Source organism: Anneissia japonica, unplaced genomic scaffold (genome assembly GCF_011630105.1).
Source record: "Anneissia japonica isolate Jap-2015-1 unplaced genomic scaffold, ASM1163010v1 scaffold1302_len1884557_cov193, whole genome shotgun sequence".
Taxonomy (NCBI): domain Eukaryota; kingdom Metazoa; phylum Echinodermata; class Crinoidea; order Comatulida; family Comatulidae; genus Anneissia; species Anneissia japonica.
Window position 1 is genome coordinate 1,665,014 of NW_022736804.1, and position 8,908 is coordinate 1,673,921.

General features: G+C 34.0%; 1 protein-coding gene across 1 annotated transcript in view; it reads right to left on the reverse strand.

Moving 5' to 3' along the window:
- Positions 1-8,908, reverse strand: part of LOC117116865 (acid-sensing ion channel 2-like) — a 68,158-nt gene that overhangs the window by 55,218 nt on the left and 4,032 nt on the right. Inside the window, exon 2 of the mRNA XM_033260967.1 lies at positions 7,099-7,429. The gene's annotated coding sequence lies outside the window, so the exon portion shown is untranslated. The remainder of the gene's footprint in view (positions 1-7,098; positions 7,430-8,908) is intronic.

The window sequence follows — 8,908 nt, forward strand, 5'->3', positions numbered from 1 at the left end:
ATATATGTGTGTGTGTGTGTGTGTGTGTGTGTGTGGGGGGGGGGTGTCTGTGGGTGTGTGTGTGTATATACACATATCTAACAAAGTTAAATCACTTGTCTAAATTACAGAAAAAGGCAATTAAAATTTGCTTTAAATCTAAACATTTATCTCATTCTAATCGCCTTTTCTTTAAATTTAAAACGTTCAATATTTTTGATATAAATAAACTTCAGACTGCAATATTTATGTGTAGATATACAAACTGTAACCACCCGAAATCATTTACAATCTCTATATGAAACACAGTGAATTGCATGATTATCAGGCACGAAATTCAAATGACTACTAACTTGAGTCTAACTTCTATTAAATATAATGCCGCTAAATTGTGGAACTCGCTCCATCAAGATCTATAAGTTGCATCTTTAACCTCCCTTCAACATGGGATTAATTAAAGAATTTTGTTATTGTGCGTGTTTCTTCAGTTAGAGAATACTGTTCTTTTTTCCTTTCTTTTTATTTGTTTTTCTATATTTCATATTTAAATTTACTGTATTTATTTGTAAGGGGTGAGTCATTCTTAAAGAATTAATTGACTTATCTGACTAACCCTCACTCTAAACTGTACTCAATGAAAACAAATTTGTATTAATGTACATTCTTGAACATTTGATTGATTGATTCATTGAAAAAAAAATATCTATGTATATACATGCATATATAACTATATATATACATGCATATATAACTATATATACATATATATATACATAAATATATATACATGTATATACATGTATGTATACATATATATACACATATATACATATATATACATGTATATGCACATATATACATATATATACACATATATACATATATATTCATATATATACATACATATATATATATATATATATATATATATATATATAAAACAATTATTATCATTTTGATAATTGAAATTTTAGGCTAATCGTAAAGTTGAAGAGAATGCTCTAGGCAGCAATTAGTGAATGGATGTGTTAGGGCGTTACAAAATAACCCAGGGGTCTCAGAGTACCCGGATGAAGTGATGTTTCATTATTCACGATCTCGTCGCGCATGACTACACATACTACTCTTCATGAAGACCTACAGGTATTCCGAATATAGTTTTATTCGCTGTAAATTGAATAGCTGAATTTTAAATATTCATATTCGAATCAATACGTTATTGAGGTCCAGTGACGATATTTTGCAGTGATTTTAATTTGAATGATTATATATATATATATATATATATGATGATTATATATAAATGATTATGCTGACTAATAATTAATATTAAAACTAACGGTAATAAAAACAACAATAATAATAGCAACAATGACAACAATAATAACAGCAATAATAATAACAGTTAGTACAATGTAGTACCAGTAAATGACTTGTGGCCGAGTTGACTTGTGGCCGAGTTGATTTGTGGCCGAGATGACTTGTGGCCGAGTTGACTTGTGGCCGAGTTGACTGTAGCCAAACTTTTTGTGGCCGAGTTGACTTGTGGCCGAGTTAAATTGTGGCCGAGTTGACTTGTGGCCGAGTTGACTTGTGGCCGAGTTGACTGTGGCCGAGTTGACTTGTGGCCGAGTTGGATCGAATTCTATGGGTGTATGGATACACAAACATATGTTCATGATTTTGGTGCTTTTTCTTATTTTTTACTTGATTTTTGTAATTCCTGTTTTAATTTTGATTTCATTTTTTAACGTTTTGATTCTGTACCATTAGTTTACATTTCCAAAATTTAAGCCCATACTGTAGTTAAAAACTTTTTGAGTTAAGCTACTGGCTTTCCTTTTTTTTGCATTCCCGGTTAATTTGCTTTTTTTTGCATTCCTGGTTAATTTGCTTTTCTTTATATGACTTGTTTTTGTATTGGTTGTTACTTTTGTATCTTAGTTGTTATTGTTGTTAGACCGCACCACAAGAGTTGTGTGTGCCACCGCTCTAAAGGTGAAGTGTCAATAAATAAATAAATAAATAAATAAATAAATAAATAAATAAATAAAGTACTTACTCCTATATGTACTCCTATAGTACACCTACTACAGACTACCCCGACAGTCGTGCGGCCGACACGATTCTATAATTCGACGCGCGCGCAACGGATCGTATTTAATGACGAACCTTTCAGACTATCACCGAAATCAACATGACAGCGTCGCTTCGTCAGCGCTCACAAGAAGCGGTGTTGGATTCGACGTACGACCCATTGAGTGCCCACCTCAAAATTCTACATCTTATAGGAAGCCGAGGCTTGTTATTTTAACATTTAAAGACACTGTATATTCACTCAAATCTCTAGGCATACTACTGTACATGCAAGGTTCGGTTTTAATTTGCAAAATATCAAGATACGTAAGCACGAGGAATTGCTGCTAGCTCTGCCAGACAAAATCATTCCATTCGAAAACAGCAGACTGAAATACGGACCATTTTGCCATTTTTCGTAAAATTATAGAAGATTTGATATCATAGGAAAAAATATCTGAATTAACAGCAATTCAATTTGTAATATTATACTGGATTCAAATTACAATGCATAGACAATTTCTATCCAGTGATTCAGCAACCGTTCTCGGTAGACACTCAATATATGCGTATGCATTACTCAACCAATTTAATCGCATACCTTTTAAAATAAAAACCCGAATCACAAAATAAATGCTTTCGTTTGAATTAATGACGCCGGTTCTGTGCACAATGCGCCGTCAGCATGACAATAGCAAAAATCGGAAGGTTCGAGGATTGCCTCGGCGTACCCGTACAGAATGATACACTACACGTCTTGTCATCTTGTGTAAAACTCTGTACCGTGTTATCCCCATATTTGGGTGTATTACCGTAAAACTTCGAAATGAAGCCCAATGGCCTTAATCTTGAGAAGCCCATCTCAAATTGAAGCCCCCTCTTTAGTTTGGAAAATTAGCCTCGGAAATAAGCCCATCTTGAAAAAAAGCACATGGGCTTCTTTTCAAGATAGCATAGGCTTCTGTTCGAAATAATACAGTACGTATACTGTACATGAATTTCAAAAAAATCCCAAAATAAATTACACAGTAGTTTAGATTATTTAATGTCAGTTAATACATTCCATGATACAGATTGATGTTACAGTGGCCTTATTTATATAGTTTTATAGTACAAATTCCAAAAATTAACAGCATTCATTTTGAAATGAAGCCTCCCCCCATTTTACTTCGCAAAAGTAGCCTAGAAAAGAACCCCATCTCGAGGAGAAGTCCATCTCGATAAGAAGCCCATCCAAAGTTCGCAAAAAAAAACAAACAAACAAACAAACAAAGCCCTGGCTTCAAATTGAGGTTTTACGATATGACATAATAAGCGCAGCACATCACATACATTTGTCACATAGAATTTGATAGTGTGGACGGAGCTTTAAGCTCTGATCACACTCTCAAATAAAATCTCCGTCCACACTATCAGTTTTAATAAAATTTAAAAAAGCGTCACATAAAATTTGATATAACAATATCAAAATACATCCAACTGCCTCATAAAAAATGTGATGTATTTTAATAAAACTTAATTATCTAATCCGATCCGATCCGATTAATCAGATCTAATCCGATTGGTTGTTGTGATTTGTAGTGTTTGCGTATTAATGAAAAGGTGCTATCTAAACAAATTTGACAAATTTTTGAAAGACGACATCAAACAGGTTCCTTTTTTTTAAAATACAATTTGGAATTATGTGATATTACGTCCTCGTGCCCATATATATGGGCACATCACATATTTTTGTCACATAAAATGTTATACACGATGGCGTGTATTTCAATAACATTTTATAGTGCAGACGGAGCTTCAGACATGCATGTTTTTAAGAAGGAGAATGTTTTTGTACAATTACTTAGTTTGTAAGTTCTGTTTCTTTGGTAGGTATTGCCAAGTACACATTAAGTACAGTATGGTAACTCTATTAATAATCAATAATGATTCAATTAAATATTGTCATATAAATCAAATATAATTAATCAAATGATTCATTAATATCAATTACGATTTTTGATGATGTAATATCTCACCCAAATATGTGCATATCACACTTTACATAAAATGTGATAGTGTGAAGAGAGTTTAAACGTTTAAAAAATACGGATGGGACTTTAACTTCTCACAAACCTCAAAAACTTGATTAGAGTTTCAATGATACAAAATGAAAAGCTTTGCTGACTTGATGGTCCTAATTTGACACGGTTAAACAGAAAAGAGTAAAAATCAACAGCGTTACATTTAGAATCAGGGCATTTTATGGCATGTTCTGCCTCACCCTCTCCATGTTTCCTATCAAGAGAAAATAAATTTCATATTTATTTACATTTTACGGTACTTTGTATAAAAGTAAATTAGTATCGTAAAAACTAATAATTAGAAGAGTAAGATATTTCCTCGCCAATAAAATCTTTAAAAAAGAGAACATTATTTTTTGTTAATGTCGTGGCGCATTGGAAGTCGGTAATGATCGCATTGTATATGAATTAATATTATGTGCATATGACCACTCAGCAACCGATAGCTTGCTTTGTACTGTGTTTGATTTATTGACTTCTTTTGAATATTGCATTGTGTCATCATTGTTACAAAAGGAATACATTTGATTTGTTTGAATATGATGAATAAAATCTCTCCTTAGCAAACACAAAACGTTATCATAACGTTCGCTAACGTTTCGGTTATGTAGGCCTATGTCAGAAAGTTATGTTTAACGTAACGTTGCAACGTTAATTAGTTGTGAATTTGCGTACATAGTTAAATACTTACACACACACACACACACACACACACACACACTTTATGCGTCCGTTTTTCCCATAAGGAAAACAATTTTAAATTTTACCTTGTATTGTAGTCAATAAAACTAATTTGATCTTTGACATTTGCAGTGTAGTGAACCTATTCCTATCCCAAGAATCGCCAAAACAACAGGCAGGATTTGGGCCCGGAAAACCTATGCATTAAAATCATGTATCATCCACTTAATATGACAAAATAATTTAATAGATTAGGTAGAATTGCACCAACCAAGACAAGGGTAAATGCGCATTATATTGAAACTCTATATCTTCTGACTGTAGTCGCAGTCTGTGTGATATAGATATTCTTGTCATGTAATAATGATTCTTGTTGTATTCTTTCTACGAATTTGTAGTACGGCACGTAATGAAATATTTATTTGTATTCTGCCTTCAAATGTTTTTTTAAATTCTTATTATATAGAATATAGAGATAGAAAAGTATGCTAATGTCTACATGCGGAATACATTTTTTCTGTAAAAACGTAATTCATAAAAAAGTGAAATGAGAAAATGAAAGGAAATGATTAACTAACTAGATTTTCCTTGCTAATGTTAAAAGGTACAATTTTAATGTTAGATGCTGAGTACATATCATGAAAACATAGAGGTTACATTTAAACGTAGATATAGAGGTTAAAATTAAATAATATTAACGGTAGACGGCAGATGAATGCCAATAACTACGAACATAACTAGAATATATGGTGGTTAAAAGTTAAAGGTTGAAGATACATTAGAGGTTAAATATTAACGGCTTGAGAGGTTAAAAGCTAAAGGTCGAATAAAAAGAATTGTATATGTCCTCAGTTACCTGCTGTCAAAAAAAACACTCACAAATGAATTGTTACTTTAAAAGAAGAATCAAGTAAGCTATTAACTTTTCATCAGACCCTGAACGCAATGATTCAGTTTTCGTTAATATTAAAATTAATTACCAGCCAATGCAAGGTCTGTAACGAATGGGGGACGGTATTGTTTATTTTTATTTCTTTACTAGTAATATTTCCCCTCTGAAATTTCTATTTTAAAGCCAAAATGCTTACCAATATATAGGATAGGACCTATATTGAGAAATTTAAATGGTTAATTATTGGTTCAACACAGTTATCTTTTAAAACCAAAGCAAAATCCGTTACTGTGTCTCAGATATGTCTTTGTAATGGTTCTGGTTCTTATAGGTAAAGTTAACTTCTTATGGACTTCCAAACTGTGAGTATAAAGCAAGAAACTCACTGCGTCCGGACGCAATTCTATGAAGAACACAACGTCACAACGCGCTCGCAACGGATCGTTTTTAATGACGATCCCTTCAGACTGCCACCGACATTCAGCAGACGGCATCGTGTCGTCTAACGCCTACGGGGAGCTGAGTTGAATTTGCCGGCCGATGGTCGGACGACGTAGTGAGTGCCCGGCATAACAGAATTGATAGAAATGTCAAATGATAATGAAAGGTCCACACCGAAGTTTAAGACGCACAGCGTCAGCCGTGGGCAGATTTGTCGAACCGCTGCCCAGTTGCCTGGAGATGTCAATCACTGATGCAGAAAGGTTGCCAATACCTTGATAACTATATATAATACTAAAACCCAAGAAACCATCTATTGGCCTGATGAGATATCGTCCCACATTCCTCCTCTTTCGTGTCTGCTAACTACTAAAGAGACATTGATTTTAGCCAGGATCACCGATATACCCGAGGCATGTCATCATGCTAAAGCATGACGGTCGATCACTGACTACTCATTCGATATTCCACTAAAATGTCAACCTGCCGTCAAGAAAAAAAAATAGTCTACTGCTTATTATTTTGACATCCTGACCTCCATCACAAGCTTCTTAAAATAATCCAGATGTTAAGCTCTGTACGTTCATGATGCTTTTGTGCAAGGTAACATGATCATTCTTGAAACGCCCAATAAATGCCGAAACAGAACAAGAGTGGTCTCCGACAGGGATTTAATTGACCTATTGTTTTAATCTATAAGTTTAAACTTCATGTAACACCACCAAACTCTGTATATATGCAGATTACACTGCTGCCTGACTGAAAAATCCTTCGACAAACTGAACGAATTCATCAAGCAGTCTCAGTTTCTTAGTAGGCCTAGTTACTTTAGTAGATGGCAGATGGCAACTCATCAGGCATAAAACCGTCTGCTCTACCTTTCATCAGATAATTGTCTAGCCAAAATGAAACTCACTAAAATGTTTACATCAATGGCTCACAAAATGTGACCCCACACCAACCTACCTTGAAGCGAACATGGTCGGGATTTTCAATAAAACTCCATGATATTATAAAAACACTCTTTCAGGTGACCACAGGATGCGATCTTCCTCGTGAGGCTCTGACTTATCTAAGCCGTCTCAGAACTGGCTGGGAATTTAGTACCTCGTCCCTCTATACGATCGGAGCCGTACCGCTTAAAGATGTGTTACTGTGACGGACAAACCACCAACCACATCATACAGCCACGACTTCACCCAAAGGCGATTAGGGTCTCACAAACTTAGGCCTATATGAAGACTGGGCACCACGACAAGGCTTCAAGCATACCACACTACATGTTTAACTTGTTCACCTGAAGAATTCATAAGAAAGAAGATTGATTTTAAATTATTACTTTATGCTCCGAATAAATTAACATTAACGTTATATTAAGTTTATGTGAATTTCCGCAAGGACAATCATGTGTTTTGAACGTTAATATTTTAAATCATAACGTCATTCACTTTGAATTTGTGATTTGATTTGCCTCCGATTTAATCCCCTGTATAAAGAACCCTAGTAATTGACATACGTTAGATACTTTAAGTAGTTGTCGCAGAAGTCCATTTAAGAAAGAATTGATTGTTCAGGGGCGGCCTTGGACTTGGCTACCTACGAGCCAAACTCCTTTCAAATGAACAGTTACTTTAAGCAAGTAAATGCATGATCAAAATCGACTATCGACACTATCATTTCATTCAATTAATGCAATGAACTAAATCGGGTGTCAGTGAGGAAAGAAAATCTACAGATGAGCAAACGCATCGATTGTGGCGACACGTTTGTGCAGCGCGCCTCGTGGCAAAACGTATTCACGAAGTTCATTCCAGCACAGTTCATATCTGCCACCGAATGTCTACAATATTCCCGAGAGGCGTAAAATACGGAATACATTATCCAAGTTAATATTGGCTGGTAGTACTGCAGTCTCATATCCATACATGTTTGTATGCATTGTGTATTATGAGTTGATAATAAAAACAGAACGAAAAAAAAACAAAAACAAAAAAAACGCACAAGATGGTACAACCGATGTGACAACAACGCAATGTGATTATATGAAGACTCTTCAACAAACGATAATTACGTCGATGATTGAGTGCACTGTTCATCGATTCAATTCATCAATACACGCATAAATAAATTATTTAGCTATCTAATTTAATAGACTAATTTTCTAAGCATCCATTCATCGGATAGCTGCATCAACGGTGTAGAATTTTGTGACGTACTCATTGTAAATGTTCATACACAATATCATACTAAACACATTTCAACAGCATTAATGATCTCGTTAGTAAACAAAGTAGTTTGAAAACATACATTAAGCACTACCCGTTCTGTATCCATGTCGCCGATAGATTACTGGTCTAGTCACAGATATGCTTGTCAATTGCAGTGCAGTTCAGAATCTACTGCATATTTTACTTATGGTTGTGGCCGCATTCGATAATAGGTTTATTAATATTTCATCTAAATGAATACAATTATATTGCTCATCTGTTGCAATATTCATAGTTTTTTCTCATAATCCAAGGACAATCAAATATAGATAAATCAGTTTTTTCAACACGTACTAATATAATTATACATACTAAAATATAAGGTTCATGTGTTTGTTATGTATGTAATACCATAGACATATATAATAAACATAAAAGATAAAAATGTTAGGCCTATAAAGTTTAATAAACCGCATTGAAATTCCTATTACAGAAAAAAGCTTTTGGATTCATCAGTGTTGTATCTGAGTTATACATTTGAATTCATTGGTACGTTAATGTATATATAT